Here is a 21,617-nt window from a genome sequence, read left to right as displayed (position 1 = left end):
CTGCTGATGGACATCTAGGTTGCTTCCATGTCCTGGCTGTTATAAACAGTGCTGCGATGAACATTGGGGTACATGTGTCTCTTTCAATTCTGGTTTCCTTGGTGTGTATGCCCAGCACTGGGATTGCTGGGTCATAAGGTAGTTCTATTTGCAATTTTTTAAAGAATCTCCACTCTGTTCTCCATAGTGGCTGTACTAGTTTGCATTCCCACCAACAGTGTAGGAGGGTTCCCTTTTCTCCACACCCTCTCCAGCATTTATTGCTTGCAGATTTTTGGATCGCAGCCATTCTGACTGGTGTGAAGTGGTACCTCATTGTGGTTTTGATTTGCATTTCTCTAATAATGAGTGATGTTGAGCATCTTTTCATGTGTTTGTTAGCCATCTGTATGTCTTCTTTGGAGAAATGTCTATTTAGTTCTTTGGCCCATTTTTTGATTGGGTCATTTATTTTTCTGGAATTGAGCTGCATAAGTTACTTGTATATTTTTGAGATTAGTTGTTTGTCAGTTGCTTCATTTGCTATTATTTTCTCCCATTCCGAAGGCTGTCTTTTCACCTTGCTTATATTTTCCTTTGTTGTGCAGAAGCTTTTAATTTTAATTAGATCCCATTTGTTTATTTTTGCTTTTATTTCCAGAATTCTGGGAGGTGGATTATAGAGGATCCTGCTGTGATTTATGTCTGAGAGTGTTTTGCCTATGTTCTCCTCTAGGAGTTTTATAGTTTCTGATCTTACATTTAGATCTTTAATCCATTTTGAGTTTATTTTTGTGAATGGTATTAGAAAGTGATCTAGTTTCATTCTTTTACAAGTGGTTAACCAGTTTTCCCAGCACCACTTGTTAAAGAGATTGTCTTTACTCCATTGTATATTCTTGCCTCCTTTGTCAAAGATAAGGTGTCCATAGGTGTGTGGATTTATCTCTGGGCTTTCTATTTTGTTCCATTGATCTATATGTCTGTCTTTGTGCCAGAACCATACTGTTTTGATGACTGTGGCTTTGTAGTAGAGCCTGAAGTCAGGCAAGTTGATTCCTCCAGTTCCATTCTTCTTTCTCAAGATTGCTTTGGCAATTCGAGGTTTTTTGTATTTCCATACAAATCTTGAAATTATTTGTTCTAGTTCTGTGAAAAATATGGCTGGTAGCTTGATAGGGATTGCATTGAATTTGTAAATTGCTTTGGGTAGTATACTCATTTTCACTATATTGATTCTTCCGATCCATGAACATGGTATATTTCTCCATCTATTAGTGTCCTCTTTGATTTCTTTCATCAGTGTTTTATAGTTTTCTATATATAGGTCTTTAGTTTCTTTAGGTAGATATATTCCTAAGTATTTTATTCTTTTCGTTGCAATGGTGAATGGAATTGTTTCCTTCTTTTTCTACTTTCTCATTACTAGTGTATAGGAATGCAAGGGATTTCTGTGTGTTGATTTTATCTCCTGCAACTTTACTATATTCATTGATTAGCTCTAGTAATTTTCTGGTGGAGTCTTTAGGGTTTTCTATGTAGAGGATCATGTCATCTGCAAACAGTGAAAGTTTTACTTCTTCTTTTTCAATTTGGATTCCTTTTATTTCTTTTTCTGCTCTGATTGCTGTGGCCAAAACTTCCAGAACTATGTTGAATAGTAGCAGTGAAAGTGGGCACCCTTGTCTTGTTCCTGACTTTAGGGGAAATGCTTTCAATTTTTCATCATTGAGGATAATGTTTGCTGTGGGTTTGTCATAGATAGCTTTTATTATGTTGAGGTATGTTCCTTCTATTCCTGCTTTCTGGAGAGTTTTTATCATAAATGGATGTTGAATTTTGTCAAAGGCCTTCTCTGCATCTATTGAGATAATCATTGGTTTTTATTTTTCAATTTGTTAATGTGGTGAATTACATTGATTGATTTGCGGTTATTGAAGAATCCTTGCATCCCTGGGATAAAGCCCACTTGGTCATGGTGTATGATCTTTTTAATGTGTTGCTGGATTCTGATTGCTAGAATTTTGTTGAGGATTTTTGCATCTATGTTCATCAGTGATATTGGCCTGTAGTTTTCTTTTTTTTGTAACATCTTTGTCAGGATTTGGTATTAGGGTGATGGTGGCCTCATAGAATGAGTTTGGAAGTTTACCTTCCTCTGCAATTTTCTGGAAGAGTTTGAGGAGGATAGGTGTTAGCTCTTCTCGAAATTTTTGGTAGAATTCAGCTGTGAAGCCGTCTGGACCTGGGCTTTTGTTTGCTGGAAGATTTCTGATTACAGTTTCAATTTCTGTGCTTGTGATGGGTCTGTTAAGATTTTCTATTTCTTCCTGGTTCAGTTTTGGAAAATTGTACTTTTCTAAGAATTTGTCCATTTCTTCCACGTTGTCCATTTTATTGGCATACAACTGCTGATAGTAGTCTCTTATGATCCTTTGTATTTCTGTGTTGTCTGTTGTGATCTCTCCATTTTCATTTCTAATTTTATTGATTTGATTTTTCTCTCTTTGCTTCTTGATGAGTCTGGCTAATGGTTTGTCAATTTTATTTATCCTTTCAAAGAACCAGCTTTTGGCTTTGTTGATTTTTGCTATGGTCTCTTTTGTTTCTTTTGCATTTATTTCTGCCCTAATTTTTAAGATTTCTTTCCTTCTACTAACTCTGGGGTTCTCCAATTCTTCCTTTTCTTAGTTGCTTTAGTTGTAGAGTTAGGTTATTTATTTGACTTTTTTCTTGTTTCTTGAGGTATGCCTGTATTGCTATGAACTTTCCTCTTAGCACTGCTTTTATAGTGTCCCACAGGTTTTGGGTTGTTGTGTTTTCATTTTCGTTAGTTTCTATGCATATTTTGATTTCTTTTTTGATTTCTTCTGTGATTTGTTGGTTATTCAGAAGTGTGTTGTTCAACCTCCATATGTTGGAAGTTTTAATAGTTTTTCTCCTGTAATTGAGATCTAATCTTAATGCATTATGGTCAGAAAAGATGCTGGGAATGATTTCGATTTTTTTGAATTTATCAAGTTTAAATTTATGGCCCAGGATGTGATCTATCCTGGAGAAGGTTCCATGAGCACTTGAAAAAAAGGTGAAATTCGTTGTTTTGGGGTGAAATGTCCTATAGATATCAATTAGGTCTAACTGATCTAATGTATCATTTAAAGTTTGCGTTTCTTTGTTAATTTTCTGTTTAGTTGATCTGTCCATAGGTGTGAGTGGGGTATTAAAGTCTCCCACTATTATTGTGTTATTGTTGATTTCCCCTTTCATACTTGTTAGCATTTGTCTGACATATTGCTGTGCTCCTATATTGGGTGCATATATATTTATAATTGTTATATCTTCTTCTTGGATGGATCCTTTGATCATTATGTAGTGGCCTTCTTTGTCTCTTTTCACAGCCTTTGTTTTAAAGTCTGTTTTATCTGGTATGAGTATTGCCACTCCTGCTTTCTTTTGGTCTCTGTTTGCATGGTATATCTTTTCCAGCCCTTCACTTTCAGTCTGTATGTGTCCCTTGTTTTGAGGTGGGTCTCTTGTAAGCAGCATATAGAGGGGTCTTGTTTTGTATCCATTCAGCCAGTCTTTGCCTTTTGGTTGGGGCGTTCAACCCATTTATGTTTAAGGTAATTATTGATAAGTATGATCCCGTTACCATTTACTTTATTGTTTTGGGTTCAGGTTTATACACCCTTTTTGTGTTTCCTGTCTAGAGAATATCCTTTAGAATTTGTTGGAGAGCTGGTTTGGTGGTGCTGAATTCTCTCAGCTTTTGCTTGTCTGTAAAGCTTTTGATTTCTCCTTCGTATTTGAATGAGATCCTTTCTGGGTACAGTAATCTGGGCTGTAGGTTATTTTCTTTCATCACTTTAAGTATGTCTTGCCATTCCCTCCTGGCCTGAAGAGTTTCTATTGAAAGATCAGCTGTTATCCTTATGGGAATCCCCTTGTGTGTTATTTGTTGTTTTTCCCTTGCTGCTTTTAATATTTGTTCTTTGTGTTTGATCTTTGTTAATTTGATTAAAATGTGTCTTGGGGTGTTTCGCCTTGGGTTTATCCTATTTGGATCTCTCTGTGTTTCTTGGACTTGGGTGATTATTTCCTTCCCCATTTTAGGGAAGTTTTCAACTATTATCTCCTCAAGGATTTTCTCATGATCTTTCTTTCTGTCTTCTTCTTCTGGGACTCCTATAATTCGAATGTTGGAGCGTTTCATATTGTCCTGGAGATCTCTGAGATTGTCCTCATTTCTTTTAATTCGTTTTTCTTGTTTCCTCTCTGATTCATTTATTTCTACCATTCTATCTTCTATTTCACTAATCCTATCTTCTGCCTCCGTTATTCTACTATTTGTTGCCTCCAGAGTGTTTCTGATCTCATTTATTGCGTTATTCATTATATTTTGACTCTTTTTTATTTCTTCCAGGTCCTTGTTAAACCTTTTTTGCATCTTCTCAATCCTTGTCTCTAGGCTATTTATCTGTGATTCCATTTTGATTTCAAGATTTTGGATCATTTTCACTATCAATATTCGGAATTCCTTCTCAGGTAGATTCCCTACTTCTTCCTCTTTTGTTTGGTTTGGTGGGCAACTCTCCTATTCCTTTACCTGCTGAGTATTCCTCTGTCTTTTCATCTTGGTTATATTGCTGCGTTTGGGGTGGCCTTTTTATATTCTGGTAATTTGTGGAGTTCTCTTTATTATGGAGCTTCCTCACTGTGGGCGGTGGCAGTGGGGGGGGGGGGGGCGGCGGTTCTATCAGTGGCTTGTCAAGGTTTCCTGGTTAGGGAGGCTTGTGTTGGAGTTCTGGTGGGTAGAGCTGGGTTTCTTCTCTCTGGAGTGCAGTGGAGTGACCAGTAATGGGTTATGAGACATCAAAGGTTTTAGAATAATTTTGAGCTGCCTGTATATTGAAGCTCAGGGGAGTGTTCCTGTGTTGCTGGAGAATTTGCATGGTATGTCTTGTTTTGGAACTTGTTGGCCCTTGGGTGGAGCTTGGTTTCGGTGTAGGTATGAAGGCATTTGATGAGCTCCTATTGCTTAATGTCCCCTGAATTCAAGAGTTCTCTAATGTTTTCAGGCTTTGGATTTAAGCCTCCTGCTTCTGGTTTTCAGTTTTATTTTTACAGTAGCCTCTAGACTTCTCCATCTATACAGCACCGATAATAAAACATCTAGGTTAAAGATGAAAAGTTTCTCCACATTGAGGGACACTCAGAGAGGTTCACTGAGTTACAAGAAGAGAAGAGGGAGGGAGTAGTTAGAGGTAACTGAAATGAGATGCGGTGAGATCAAAAGAGGAGAGAGCAAGCTAGTCAGTATTCACTTAAAAATATGGAACGCTTCACGAATTTGCATGTCATCCTTGCGCAGGGGCCATGCTAATCTTCTCTGTATCATTCCAATTTTAGTATATGTGCTGCCGAAGCCCCCTAAATAATCTGTGCTGCTTTCAGAGTTACTTTTTGTTATGGCACTCCTGTTTCATACTTCATTCTTTCCCAAATCCAAAATAATACTTTGTTATGCATCATATTTAAAGTTAAGACTAGAGAAAAAGTTGTGTGTGTGTGTGTATGTGTGTGTGTGTGTGTGTGCTCATTCATTGGTGGACTTTCTTTTTTGGGTGACTGGGGAGCCAGTCATTAGGCTGGGGGATTCTCAAACAACACAATCTAAAGGGCTTTTAGACCTTTGGGACCTCAGGACCATGACTAGCTCCTTTTATTCTATTTTGATGAGTTTCTTTTAGAAAACTGCCCATTGTTTATGTAACGATTTTTGGCCTGGATGTAAAATACGTATCTGCCAACTATTCTGGTCAAACCATTATGCAAAAGATTGTTGGGGATGATAGTATTAACAGTTTTCAGGCTCTAGTTTGCACTGTGTGTGGTTCCCAGAGCCATGAAGGTGGGTTGGCATCTTTCTAGATTCTCCTGGGTATACTTTTGGCTCTTCTAGTCTCCTTAGCTCCCTTCTCCTCCCTCATATATTCCAGGTTATGGTTTCCTTTGCCAGATTCAGAATTTTTCACTGCTTTTTCCTTTTCCAGAAATATTTAGAAATATTTTGCTTGCTAATAGCTTCCCTCTGTTCTCTTCATTGTTGTGAATTTAGCATCTTTCTAATGTGGCCTTGGGATGCAGAGAGAGTAGATAAATATTTTTGCATAGCTGGCAATTTTTAACCAGAAAATCCTCTATTCCACCCCTCATTTTATATTTTAATGATTTTTTGCATTACATTTTTTTTTTAGTATTGGTAATACATGTACATATTACAAAATTCAAGAGGTGCGAAAGGGTACACAGCAAATTTATGTCTTCCTCCCATCCCTCTTCCTTAGGTATCCAGTTTCTTGTGTGTCTTCTAGAACTGTTCTACACAAACATATATTCTTTTTAATTAAAAAATGCAAACAGATACAGAAAAACATTGTTTTATACTTTTGTTTTGCATTTACCATCATCTTGGAGATCATTCCATATTGGCACAGCAAAGAACTTTTTAAAAATTATTTTTAATCCTCCCTCATGCTAGAAACCATCCAGATTCCAGCTAGCCTAAGACTAGGATTCATATCAAGGGTCTACAAATGATATCAAGGCAAGCATTTGACAATACATTTCTTGCTTGAAATATGAACTCATTATTTCTAGTGAGCTACTGAAAACACACTTTTAAAGAGAAAGTACTGACTATATCCCAAACAAGAGGTTATTAACTGGAAATCTCCCTAGAATACTTACATCTCACCTTGGAAAAAGGTTCTTTGTGCTGGTGTTACTTTTATAACAACACAATCCTTGATCTGTTAGGTATCCTGAGTTGATGTGCAGTTGAGTGACAGAAGGAAGGAAGGGAAAAAATGTGTCTTTGGCTGCCAACATTTATTTTAAATCTTTATTACTGCATGCCATTTACATAAATTCCAGATATGAGTGGTTGTTAGGAGGGCATCAACAAAGAACCTCTTCTTTGCTAACCAGAACAATTGAAAGAAAAATCACTATTGAGTATATATCATATCAGTTTCAGAGTCAGTTTATGTTGATACTGTCACACTGGAACAAAGAAATAAACTAGAAATATGTGTAAAAGTTAAAAAATTCTGCAAAATGTTACACAAATGAATACATTGTAATTTATTTAACATTCCTTTATTGATCCACTTTTCTCTTTAATCTTTTGCTTTTATGAACAAAGCTACAATGAACTTCCTTTCATACACAATATTTCATACAGAAATGAATAAATCTGATAAATTCCTAGATGTGAAATTAATGGTAAATTGCCAGTTTTCTTGTGTGTGTGGTTGTGTGCTTCAGTTAATGCCAATAATGTATAAGACTGCCTATGTCCCCACACCTTTAGCCATGGTGCCAGTTAAGATCCAATCATGAAGTGAAAGTGTTAGTTGCCTGGTTGTGTCAGACTTTGTGATCCTATGGACTGTAGCCCACCAGGCTCCTCTGTCCATGGGATTCTTCAGGCAAGAATACTGGAGTTGGTTGCCATTTTCATGTTCAGAGGATCTTCCTGACCCAGGGATCGAACCCACATTTGCCAGAGTATTCGTTACCTCTGGGCCGTCAAGGAAGCTCAATTATATGCCATCCCAATTATTTAAACAGTTTTATGTGAAGAATTGTTAACTTTGTACAAAGTTGTGAAGAAGAGAATTAAGACAAGGAGAGAATACTAAATTATCACTGAAGCAGCAATTGCAGAAAGTAGCTGCCATCTCTAAGGCTGGAAGAACAGGTGAAGAGGTTGAAATAATTAAAACTTAGAAGCTTAAAGGAGGGAACCCCACAGTATTGAATACAGATCTCTTTGGAGGAGGATTTTATTTAGCTGGTACTGTGAGCTTGGAGTAAGGACCTGGGGACCCGACCAAACTGCAACTGCTGCTGCTGCTGCTAAGTCGCTTCAGTCGTGTCCGACTCTGTGCGACCCCATAGACAGCAGCCCACCAGGCTCCCCTGTCCCTGGGATTCTCTAGGCAAGAACACTGGAGTGGGTTGCCGTTTCCTTCTCCAATGCATGAAAGTGAAAAGTGAAAGTGAAGTCACTCAGTCGTGTCCGACTCGTAGCGACCCCATGGACTGCAGCCAATGAGGCGCCTCTGTCCATGGGATTATCCAGGCAAGAGTACTGGAGTGGGGTGCCATTGCCTTCTCCAAAACTGCAACTGAGGGAGCACTAATTGGTTAGAGATGGTTCACTGAGAGAGAAAAGGTGAGGCAACTTTAAAAAAAATCTATTTTATTTTTAATTGGAGGATAATTGCTTTACAATGTTGTATTGGTTTCTGCCATACAACAGAAATCAGCCATAAGTGTACATATGTCTCCTCCCTCTTGAACCTCCCTTCTACCCTCTACCCAATCCTCCCCCTCTGCCTGTTAAGTCACTTCAAGTTGTGTCTGACTCTTTGGACTGTAGCCCACCAGTCTCCTCTGTCCGAGGGATTCTCCAGGCAAGAATACTGGAATGGGTTTCCATGCCTTCCTCCAGGGGATCTTCCTGACCTCAGAGATTGAATGTAGATCTCTTAGGTCTTTCCTGCCCTAGCAGAGTAGTTCTTTACCACTAATGCCACCTGGGAAGCCCCCATCCCACCCCTCTATCTTGTCACAGAGTACTGGGTTCAGCTCCCTGTGTTATACAGCAACTTCCCATTAGCTATATTTAAAGTGATGCAAAAATTAAAAATTGGATTCAACTACTGCAATGATTAAGCACTACTGCTGCAAGTGAAAAAAAGCTGCTGGGCCAACTGGCAGGAGCAGGAAGTCGAGAGGGTAGACAGTCTCTTCTGCTTTCACCCTCCCCACCCTACTTCCCCTCTAGCACCTTCTATCGGCAGAGCCTACCAGGGCACCAGATAGCAAAGCAGTGATGTGGTGAGCAACCCCAGCTCCAACATCCCAGAGTTTGGAAGGATGGAACTGAAGTTGGAAGACAACTCAAAGATCACCAGCGCACCCGGGTTTTCTCCCATTGCTAATTGTGACAAAGGTCCATCTAGTCAAGGCCATGGTTTTTCCTTTGGTCATGTATGGATGTGAGAGTTGGACTGTAAAGAAAGCTGAGAGCCAAAGAATTGATGCTTTTGAACTGTGGTGTTGGAGAAGACTCTTGGGAGTCCCTTGGACTGCAAGGAGATCCAACCAGTCCATCCTAAAGGAGATCAGTCCTGGGTGTTCATTGGAAGGACTGATGTTGAAGCTAAAACTCCAGTACTTTGGCCACCTGATGTGAAGAGCTGACTCACTGGAAAAGTCTCTGATGCTGGGAGGGATTAGGGGCAGGAGGAGAAGGGGACGACAGAGGATGAGATGGCTGTATGGCATCACCGACTCAATGAACATGGGTCTGAGTGAACTCCGGGAGTTGGTGATGGACAGGGAGGCCTGGTGTGCTGCAATTCATGGGGTTGCAAAGAATCGGACATGACTGAGTGACTGAACTGAACTGATACCTTTCAGTGTTTCTCTTCTTTCGCCATTTTAAGTATATTCCAAGATGCTTTCTCTCCCTTTTTTCTTATTTGCAGCCACATGCATCTTGCTTTGGTATCTTCCTACACCCCAGGTTTATCTTCATTGCATATGGCAGCCACACTTCTTATATTGTGTTCAGAGTTACAGATATCTTGAGGTTTAATCAAAGCTAGAGTTTACCGTTTTGTTTTACTTCTTGCTTTTGGGTAATTGTGAGAATAAGAACAGCTTTTTCTTGTTATTAAAAAAATCAGATGTTGTTTCAATTACATGCTGAAACACTCTGGAATCCTGTCATATATTCTGCAAGAAAACCAGTTTTTATCACCAAATATTTCTGGGAATCTCTAAATGATAAATAGTTCTGCAAATATACTCAATATTATTGCCACCTCAGGTAGGCATCTGTGCCTCAACCATTCTGTAGTTAGCATTTATCTATCTTAAGACCAGGGTGTTACCCTTTTCACCTGTTCCACCTGTTTTCAACCTAGGGTAAATATTTCCCTGGTGGTACATTATGGCCTTCCGAGGAGTAACAGGAATGATGATTCTGAATTCTCAATTTCTGTATACTTCCATAAAACTGATCTGCCTGAGAATATGCCAGTGGTCTGGCACCCCTTTCACTCTTCTACTTTTACAGTTTGGTTAAGAAAAGGCATCAGTCTCATCCATTCTAGGTGTTACTATGAGCATTGGCCTGGGATGGAAAAGCTTCCAGGGAGCCACCAAGGGGGCACTTGAGAATACTGGTGCTGGTATTGAGAATGTGAATGGCTGCAGTGATTGGTAGGAAAGCATTTTGCAACTCAAATACTTTCAGTTCTTCTTCCCTTGAAGCTGAAGGAAGCTTTAGAGAGGTTGTCAGTGGATAGGTGATTTAATTTTTGTTGATTATTGTTTTTGCATGTGTCTTGTAAAGAATGAAAGAAAATGAAGGGCATTATTATAATAAAACTCCTTGCATTTGCACCTACATATATATATAGTAGTATATTTAGGTGCAAATAGGAATAAAATTGATAAATTGTCTCTGTTAATGAAAAATGTTCATCTACGTATATATGAACGAATTTTAAAAAGCTACACCTATCTCATTAAGAAATACACTCCCTGCCAAAACATACATTTGAAATTTGAAATTACTTATCAAAATCACCTACAAATAAAAATTAGAATAATATCCTAATTAGAAGAAACTCTAGGATTTAGATCCTTACAGCCACTGGAAATGAAATGAATTTTTATTAATATACTTCTGTTGCAGAGAATTATGATCGGGTGGTCAATAAAATACTTTCAAGCATAAAATTTACATTATGATAAATTTCTATGCGTAAGTGTGTTGAAAATATAAGTTCTAGGAGGAAAAGAAATGATGTAAAGTTTTGACTGTTAAAATAGAGCTTGTTAGTCTTTTAATGGATGAAGTATATGAAATCTTAATATTCTGTGGAATGTATTTAACAAATGACATAACAATTGGATTTGAAAATGGCGGTTTATAATATGCCAGAAGTTATGTTAGCCATTATGAAAAGGTACACAGAATTTTCTAAATTCTGTTAGAGGATTTTCAAGCTAAAAATCCAAACAAACCCAAGCCCCAGAAAAAAAAAAAATCTCTTGGCTATTGCCTTAAATCTTCCATACAAGGAAATATCCAGTTTTAACCTGAAACTTTGAGAATAAGAAAACAGATTAACAAACATACAGGGAAGGTAAATAGACCCAAGGTGAATCTAGTTTGGGAGTCTGGGGGCACAGATTACTCTATAAGGGTGCCCTATTGGACCAGTCTTTGCCTGGCTGTGGATTCTACTGTATAGATGCCCCTGAGCCCATATTAAAGGGGTACCCTCCCTCTCCACCTCAATGAGTGTACTTTTGAACCTAAACCTTTTAATCTAGGAGCCAGCTTCCAGAAGCACAGGACATAGAACAGTTTCCTACTCTCTTTAGGTGTAGATCTCTTCACATTTGGAGTAGGAAATGTCGACCCACTCCAGTGTTTTTGCCTAGAGATTCCCATGGACAAAGGAGCCCAGAGGGAGGGCTACAGTCTATAGGGTCACAAAGAGTTGGACATGACTGAGTGACTTGACTTGACTCTTTAGGTGAAGCCCCAATTCACCTGTGAAAACTTGCCCACCTGCCAGGGTAAGTGTTGCTGCTCATTTCCTTTGGGAAGCTGAAATACACACAGGTTCTGATGTGTGGCCTTATCCTTAGGCTTCTCGTGGTAGACAGACATAAATCCCTTTGACATTATCTGGATTATTTTGTCTTAAATAACATCAGTTAAGGGACATAAGTCCACTCAGGGCAACAATCTGGCCTAATTTTTTTTTTTTCTCACTGTTCTCCAATGATGAAACAGTAAATGTGAATATCTTTTCTAGCCTCCTCTATTGGTGAGCAAGGACTTGAAAAATGGCACACAAGAATCAGTAAGAAACTCACACACAGGGAAGATAAATTTACCTATTAGAATACAATCTGCAAAGATAAAGATATGTTAAATGGCACATGCAATTTACATCCCTTACAGAGCACAGCCTGCTCAGCTGAAACATTTTACATTCGATTATTTCAACATCTTTTCCAAGTTTAATGGGAGGGCTTAAAAATACATTAGAAAGTTAAAAGGACCTTCAAGTGATTTTTTTCCTCCTCCAGAACCAAAGGTGGCCTTTCCCAAGAAGTCCCTTTCTGAAACTCTTAAGGGACTACGTTGCAGACTAACCAAGGATGATCTCATTACATAGTTTAAAATCTTCTGGCTAATCCCACTTTCATATCCTCTCAATTTGCCAAACCAGAGAACACGAGGAGTAGCCCATTAGTTTCTCCCATGGTCACTGAAGATTTTTATCCTACAAATATAGATTCTCATGAGAACTCACAAGAAAAAGAGAGGCACATATGCAGTCTCTTAGCTATGTTGCTTACTTGCTTTGCAACTGGGCCATGTGGGGCTGGGTATATATCTTCTTTTTAAACATTTTCTTAATAAGATTGTACAAAATGATCGTTGTTTAGTTGCTAATGAACGCATTTTCATTGTCAACAATTCAGACTTTATAGGTGAAGTTAAAACCAAACAAGAACAAAAATCACTAATGACCTCTACTAATCCTATTTACTCCTTTTAGAGGCACTTTTACCTTATTACTTTTGTATTTATCCTCCCAGATCCTCTCTCCTCTTAAAAATATATAAAAATGTAGTTATTTTTCAGCAACTTTCCTTTTTTTCTTAAACTCAACAATATATTTTGGAGATCTTCCCCTAAGAATGCAAATTTGGCCAGCTCACTTTAAAAAATTGCCTTATAGTATTTATTAGTGTTCTGTAATATGTGACTATTTTGAAATTCTCCTCCTTATAGATAGTTGGTCCCAATTCCTCATAATTTTACAACTATCCATGTACATGGCTCTTTGTATATACTTATAAATTATTTCCTTATAAAGCACTTATAAAGGTTTTCCCCATTTTGTATTTTCTTGGTTCATTTGACGTTTTATTGCTCTTTTAGATTTTTAGTTGCAAATTGTAAGTTATAGGCTTTGCAAATGTTTTCTACTCCTCTGTATCTTGTCATTTAAAGTTTTAATGATGTCTTCAGAAGTTAAATCTTTGTAGCCAAATATATCAATTTTTAACTTTAGTTTTGTTTTGGGGCCTTTTAAGAAAACCAAATCATAAACTAGTTTCATATATATTTTTATAATTTAAATGTTTCTATGTTTATATGGATAATTTATTTGGAGAATATTGTGAACTTGGACACTATTTTGTATCTAAATCATAGCTGATTGTGTCAATACTGTCTATTGACCAATGTGTCTTTTTGCCTACAAATCTGAATGCAACATTTACTAAACATTGTATTTATTTATTTTTGGGTCTCTTGTGTTCAAGCTCTATCTGTCTGTTATAGCCCTAGTAATATCCTGTGCTAGATAATAGACTTTATGTTTTGATACCGGTTAAGTGAGTCCCTACAGTCTTATTTTAATTTTTATACTATATAATTATTTTTGTAGTTTGCTCTTTGTTATTAAAGATCTTACTATCTTAATGTTGTTTTTGAACTGGAATTTTTTTTGGGGGGGGGGGACTTGTTGTGTATTTGGTCACTCTCTTCTAATTATTAGTAGGTTGTTTTGAATTTTCTGGATAAATAATTCTATACTTTGCAAACAATTTTAGTTTTGTATATTCCTTCCCAATATTTATAATTTGTTTTTATTATTCTCTATTGCTTAGATCACTAAATAATTTGAATAGTAGGTATAAGAGAAGACATCTCTTTTATTCCTGACTTGTAATGCTTGTTTCCGTGTTAAGAATATTTGCAAGTTTATTGTTAAATATGCTTCTCAAATGAAGTTCTTGTCTATTGCTAACTTGTTAATTTAACTGAGGATTTAAGTGTTATTAAATTCTCAGTATAGTTACTTAATATGTTCTTTTGCTCACTTATTAGGTAGAGTATTTTAATGTTTTTTTCCTGTTAAAACATTCTTGCATTCTTGGGATAAATGCCGTCTGGTTGTAAGGAATGTACTTACTTTCCATTCAATGTAGTGATGAAGTCGATTTGTTAATTTTAAATACAATTTTATATTTACATTCTTACGTGAGGTCAGTGTACAGTTTTCTTATTCTCTTCTTGTCTGGAATTTGTATCATTATATTAGCATTATAAAACAAGTTATTTGGCTTTTGTCTTTTACTATAGCCTGATACAGTTGGCATATTTTGGGAAGGATTTATTTTTTAGCAGTAACCTAGCACTTATCCATAAACCATCTGGGACCAGTGAATTTTAAAGAGAATGGGTCTTTGTAGACTTTTCAATTTCTTCTATAATGTTGGTCTTTTAACATTTATTTCTACTCTTTCTCCAGTTTTGAAAGTTCATATTTTCCTAGAAGTTGTCCAATTCATTTAGATTTCATTTTGTCAATATAGTATAGACTTATATAGTAGTATTCTCTCTGTAGTTTTATCTCTTTTCTCATTCCTATTATGGTTTATTCATATCTTCTTTGTCTCTGATCAAACATATGGTCTACTTTACTGATATTTTTTCCAGTAATCTGCCTTTGCTTTTAATACCTGAATTTCTAGTCTGTCTTGTTTATGTTTTAATAATATTTGCTTTTATCATCACTACTACTTTCATGTCATTTTCTGTGAGAGGTTTTTTTTTTTTTTGGCATTTTCCTTGCTTTTTAAAAATTTTTATTTTTTTTGTGTGTGGGGGGTCAGGCTTTTATACATTTTATTTTCTCAACTCTGTTAAAGATAAGAACTGAATTAGTATATTATTAATAGCTCCCATCTTATTGGGATACTTATATTTGTGAAGAATAGATTTTTTTTCACATGAATAATATTTCTGATCTGGGCAAGATCTTCTCAATATGAGTAAAAGCGTGTCCAGCATATGATTTTATTTTATTTTTTAAATTAGTTATTTTTAATTAGAGGATAATTGCTTTACAATATTGTGCTGATTTCTGCCATGCATCAACATGAAGCAAGCATAAGTATACATTTATCCTTGTGTGTATAGCAACTTCCCATTAAGTTCAGTCGCTCAGTCATGTCTGACTCTTTGAGACCCCATGGACTACAGCATGCCAGGCTTCCCTGGTATGGAAGGGAATTCCCATGGAATTCCCATCACCAGTTCCCAGAGCTTACTCAAACTCTTGTCCATTGAGTTGGTGATGCTATCCAACCATCTCATCCTCTGTTGTCCCCTTTTCCTCCTCCCTTCAATCTTTCCCAGCATCAGGGTCTTTTCCAACAAGTCAGTTCTTCAAATAAGGTGGCCAAAATATTGGAGTTTCAGCTTCAGCATCAGTCCTTTCTTGAATATTCAGGACTGATCTCCTTTAGGATGGACTGGTTGGACAGGATGGACAGGTTGGATCTCCTTGCAGTCCAAGGGACTCTCAAGAGTCTTCTCCAACACCACACTTCAAAAGCATCAATTCTTCGGTGCTCAGCTTTCTTCACATTCCAACTCTCACATCCATACATGACCACTGGAAAACCATAGCCTTGACTAGATGAACCTTTGTTGACAAAGTAATGTCTTTGCTTTTTAATATGCTGTCTAGGTTGGTCATAACTTTCCTTCCGAGAAGTAAGAGTTTTTTAATTTCATGGCTGCAATCACTATCTGCAGTAATTTCGGAGCCCAGAAAAATAAAGTCAGCCACTGTTTCCATTGTTTCTCCATCCATTTGCCCTGAAGTGGTGGGACCAGATGCCATGATCTTAGTTTTCTGAATGTTGAGTTTTAGGCCAACTTTTTCACTCTCTTCTTTCACTTTCATCCAGAGGCTCTTTAGTTCTTTTTTGCTTTCTGTCATAAGGGTGGTGTTATCTGCATATCTGAGGTTATTGATATTTCCCCTGGCGATCTTGATTCCAGCTTGTGCTTCATCCAGCCCAGCATTTCGCATCAGGTACTCTGCATATAAGTTAAATAAGCAGGACGACAGTATACAGCCTCATATTGTCCTTTCCCAATTTGGAACCAGTCCGTTATTCCATGTTCAGTTCTAACTGTTGCTTCTTGACTTGCATACAGATTTCTCAGGAGACAGGTAAGGTGGTCTGGTATTCCCATCTCTTGAAGAATTTTCCACAGTTTGTTGTGATCCACACAGTCAAAGGCTTTGGTGTAGTCAAAGCAGAAGTAGATGTGTTTACATATTGTAAACACATATGTAAACATATGGTTTACATTGTTTAGATGTGTTTACATATGGTAAGATCTGTTTTACATAAGGTAATATGTGTTTCAGTGCTGCTCTCTCAATTTGTCCCACTCTCACCTTCCCCTGCTGTGTCTACAAGACTGTTCTCTTTGTCTGGATCCCTAATCCTGCCCTGTAAATAGGTTCATCAATACTCTTTTTCTAGATTCCATATATATGTGTGTTAATATATGGTATTTGTTTTTCTGACTTACTTCACTCTGTATAATAGGCTCCTGGTTCATCCATCTCACTAGAACTGACTCAAATTTGTTCCTTTTTATGGCTGGACTAGTATTCCATTGTGTGTATGTACCATAACTTCTTTATCCATTCATCTATAGCTCTACCAAAAATCCACCTCATGTCCTGGCTATTGTAAATAGTGCTACAATGAACATTGGGTTACATGTGTCTTTTTCAACTATGATTTTCTCAGGGTATGTGCTCAGTAGTGGGATTGTTGGGTAATATCATAGTTTATTCCTAATCTTTTAAGGAACCTCCATACTGTTCTCCATAGTGAAAGAAAGAAAGTGAAGTCACTCAGTCATGTCCGACTCTTCACGACCCCATGGACTGCAGCCCACAAGGCTCCTCCATCCATGGGATTTTCCAGGCAAGAATACTGGAGTGGGTTGCCTGTTCCTTCTCCAGGAGATCTTCCCCAACCAGGGATTGAACCTGGGGCTGTGTCAATTTACATTCCTACCAACAGTGCAAGAGGGTTCCCTCTCCAGCATGTACTGTTTGTAGATTATTTGATGGCCATTCTGACAAGTGTGAGGTGATACTTTATTGTAGTTTTGAATTGCATTTCTCTAATATTGAGCAACGTTGAGCATCTTCATGTGTTTGTTGGCCGTCTGTAGGTTTTCTTTGGAGAAATGTTTCTTTAGGTCTTTTTTTGATTGGGTTGTTTGCTTTTCTAGTCTTGAGTTTCATGAATTGCTTGTTTACTTTAGAGATTAATCTTTTTTTCAGTTGTTTGTTTCATTTGCAATTATTTTCTCCCATTCTGAGGGTTGCCTTTTGACCTTGTTTATAGTTTCCTTTGATGTGCAGAAGCTTTTAAAGTTAACTGGATCCCATGTGTTTATTTTTTGTTTTTATTTCCTTTAGGAGGTGGATCAAAGAGGAACTTGTGATTTCTGTCAGAGTGTTCTGCCTATGCGGAGAAAGCAATGGCAACCCACTCCAGTACTCTTTCCTGGAAAGTCCCATGGACAGAGGAGCCTGGTGGGCTGCAGTCCATGGGGTCATGAAGAGTCTGACATGATTGAGCGACTTCACTTTCACTTTTCACTTTTATGCATTGGAGAAGGAAATGACAACCTGCTCCAGTATTCTTGCCTGGAGAATCCCGTGGATGGCGGAGCTTGATGGGCTGCCATTTATGGGGTCGCACAGAGTTGGACACGACTGAAGCGACTTAGCAGCAGCAGCAGCAGTTCTGCCTGTTTTCCTCTAAGCATTTTATAGTTTCTGGCCTTACATTTAGGTCTTTAATCCATTCCGAGTTTGTGTATGGTGTTAGGAAGTGTTCCAATTTCATTCTTTTACATGTAGCTGTCCAGTTTTCCCAGCACCACTTGTTGAAGAGGCTGTCTTTCTCCACTGTATATTCTTGCCTCCTTTGTCAAAGATAAGGTGCCCAAAAGTGTATGGGTTTATCTTTGGGCTTTCTGTCTTATTCTATTGATCTCTATTTATTTCTGTTTTTGTGCCATACTCATACTGTCTTGATGACTGTAGCTTTGTAGTATAGTCTTAAATCTATACTATAGGAAGGTTGTTTCTTCCAGCTCCATTTTTCTTAAGATTTTTTTAAGCTATTTGGAGTCTTGTGGTTCCATACTAATTGTGAAATTTTTTGTTTTAGTTCTGTGAGAAATACCATTGGCAATTTGATAGGGATTGCACAGAATCTATAGATAGCTTTGGGTGGTATAGTCATTTTCACAATATTGATTCTTCCAGTCTAAGAACATGGTATATCTCTCCATCTCTGTGTGTCATCTTTTATTTTCTTCACCAGTGTCTCTTTGCTTTTTGAATTAAAAGCATGGATTGTTTATTTTAAACTTTAATACTTTTTAATAAATGCATTTATAACTAAAATTTGTGTGTGTGTACTTTTTGTACATGTCTGAAGTGTTGTTGGGTGTAACTCTAGTTTATTCTAAGTTTAAATTACCATTCCTTTAAAGAATATTTTGGAGTCAATGGAGAGTTTCATTTGTTAGCTTTTGCTTCTCATTTTAATTATATTATAGTCAGTGGATGTGACACATGATGTCAGCTTTCGGGAACTAGTTGAAATTTTCTTTATGGCTGATACATGGTCAAAATGTCTGTTTCCTGTGAATAGTCACATATTCCTATATACAAGCACGTGTATGTGTCTATGTGTATATGTGATTAATATTATGTTTTATTTAATTCTTCGATATCTTAAAAAAATTAATCTGTTTTCAGAGAGCTATGTCATAGTCCATGCATAAACAATGGATTTGTTAAATTCATATTGTGGTTCTATTATTTCTTCTTACTTTTCAGTTCAGTTCAGTCGCTCAGTCGTGTCTGGCTCTTTGTGACCCCATGAACTGCAGCAGGCCATACCTCCCTGTCCATCACCAACTCCCGGAGTGCACCCAAACCCATGTCCATTGAGCTGGTGATGACATCCAACCATCTCATCCTCTGTCGTTCCCTTCTCCTCCTACCCTCAATTGTTCCCAGCATCAGGATCTTTTCCAATGAGTCAGCTCTTGGTATGAGGTAGCCAAAATACTGGAGTTTCAGCTTCATCATCAGTCCTACCAATGAACATCCAGGACTGATCTCCTTTAGGATGGACTATTTGGATCTCCTTGCAGTCCAAGGGACTCTCAAGAGTCTTCTCCAACACCACAGTTCAAAAGCATCAATTCTTCAGTGCTCAGCTTTCTTCACAGTCCAACTCTCACATCCATACATGACTACTGGAAAAAGCATAGCTTTCACTAGGTGGACCTTTGTGGACAAAGTAATGTCTCTGCTTTTTAATATGCTATCTAGGTTGGTCATAAATTTCCTTCCAAGGAGTAAACATCTTTTAATTTCATGGCTGCAATCACCATCTGCAGTGATTTTGGAGCCCAGAAAAATAAAGTCAGCCACTGTTACCACTGTTTCCCCAGCTATTTGCCATGAAGTGATAGGACCAGATGCCATAATCTTAGTTTTCTGAATGTTGAGCTTTATGCCAACTTTTTCACTCTCCTCTTTCACTTTCATCAAAAGGCTCTTTAGTTCTTTCCTCACTTTCTGTCATAAGGGTGGTGTCATCTGTGTATCTGAGGTTATTGATATTTCTCCTGGTAATCTTGATTCCAGCTTGTGCTTCCTCCAGCCCAGTGTTTCTCATGATGTACTCTGTATAGAAGTTAAATAAGCAGGGTGACAATATACAGCCTTGATGTACTCCTTTTCCTATTTGGAACCAGTCTGTTGTTCCATGTCCAGTTCTAACTGTTGCTTCCTGACCTGCATACAGGTTTCTCAAGAGGCAGGTCAGGTGGTCTGGTATTCCCATCTCTTTCAGAATTTTCCACAGTTTATTGTGATCCACACAGTCAAAGGCTTTTATCAATACTTTATTTCAATGCTATGTTTCTAGTTACATAAAATTTCATGACTATTTCTGATAAATATGAATATAAAGCATTATTAATGTTAGTATAAAATATGTAAGTTATTAAAAGTATTTCTATTATATAAAATATCCCCATTACTTTCTTTTAAAAGTTTTCATGCTATTTTGTCTGATTTTAATAGTGTTGTACTCATTTTTTTCCCTTATTATTTGTCCTGTATTTCCTTTACTGTACTGGTTGTTTTCTTTATTTTGTCATTCTGTTTTCAATTTGCCTCTGTAAACAGCATAGTTTTATTTTACTTACATGATTAGATAATCTCTAATTTTTAATTAGATGTTTCTAATCATATTTCATGATTACTGATGTTGGCTTTGGTATTTATTTATTAATTTTTTTAAAAATTTTTTCAATTTTATTTTTACTTTATTTTACTTTTACAATACTGTATTGGTTTTGCCATACATTGACATGAATCAGCCACGGGTGTTCATGAGTTCCCAATCCTGAATCCCCCTCCCACCTCCCACCCCATATCATCTCTCTGGATCATCCTTGTGCACCAGCCCTAAGCATCCTGTATCCTGTATCAAACATAGACTGGTGATTCGTTTATTACATGATAGTGTACATGTTTCCATGACATTCCCTCAAATCATCCCACCCTCTCCCTCTTCCACAGAGTCCAAAAGTCCGTTCTAAACATCTGTGTCTCTTTTGCTGTCTCACATACAGGGTTATCATTACCATCTTTCTAAATTCCATATATATGTGTTAGTATACTGTATTGGTGTTTTTCTTTCTGGCTTACTTCACTCTGTATAATAGGCTCCAGTTTCATCCATCTCATTAGAACTGATTCAAATGAATTCCTTTTAATGGCTGAGTAATACTCCATTGTGTATATGTACCACAGCTTTCTCATCCATTCGTCTGCTGATGGACATCTAGATTGCTTCCATGTCCTGGCTGTTATAAACAGTGCTGCGATGAACATTGGGGTACACGTGTCTCTTTCAATTCTGGTTTCCTCCGTGTGTATGGCTTTTGTATTTAGATTTTTGTGTAATTTCCCTCTTCTCCCTCTTGCCTCTTATTGGATTGATAAGATTTTTTTTTAATTTAGTTTTTTATTTTTTGAATTTTAAAATCTTTAATTCTTACATGTATTCCCAAACATGAACCCCCCCTCCCACTTCCCTCCCCATAACATCTCTCTGGGTCATCCCCCTGCACCAGCCCCCAAGCATGCTGCATCCTGCGTCAGACATAGACTGGTGATTCAATTCTTACGTGATAGTATACATGTTAGAATGTCATTCTCCCAAATCATCCCACCCTCTCCCTCTCCCTCTGAGTCCAAAAGTCCGTTATACACATCTGTGTCTCTTTCCCTGTCTTGCATACAGGGTCGTCATTGCCATCTTCCTAAATTCCATATATATGTGTTAGTATACTGTATTGGTGTTTTTCTTTCTGGCTTTTATCTTAGTATTTACCTTTTAATAATTTAGAAGTTAAGCATTCTATTCCTTATGGTTATTCTTATATTTTAACACACATATTTACATATATTTATTTAACAATGCCTCAAATTAGTTAAGCACATTAGCTAGCTTTTCATTTCCTAAACACTCCAAACACTTCTGCTGATACTTGAGTTTCGAGTTGTTAACTGCCCAGTCATGTCCGACTCTTT

General features: G+C 37.3%; 1 non-coding gene across 1 annotated transcript; it reads right to left on the bottom strand.

Moving 5' to 3' along the window:
• Window positions 1-5,305: 5,305 nt before the first annotated feature.
• On the bottom strand, window positions 5,306-5,408 carry LOC114112067 (U6 spliceosomal RNA). The gene has a single exon (XR_003587644.1). It is a non-coding gene; the product is annotated as a U6 spliceosomal RNA (small nuclear RNA).
• Window positions 5,409-21,617: the final 16,209 nt, after the last annotated feature.

Source organism: Ovis aries, chromosome 1 (genome assembly GCF_016772045.2).
Source record: "Ovis aries strain OAR_USU_Benz2616 breed Rambouillet chromosome 1, ARS-UI_Ramb_v3.0, whole genome shotgun sequence".
Lineage (NCBI taxonomy): Eukaryota > Metazoa > Chordata > Mammalia > Artiodactyla > Bovidae > Ovis > Ovis aries.
Note: the sequence above shows the minus strand (reverse complement) of the source record. Positions and strands in the feature narration are given on the sequence as shown.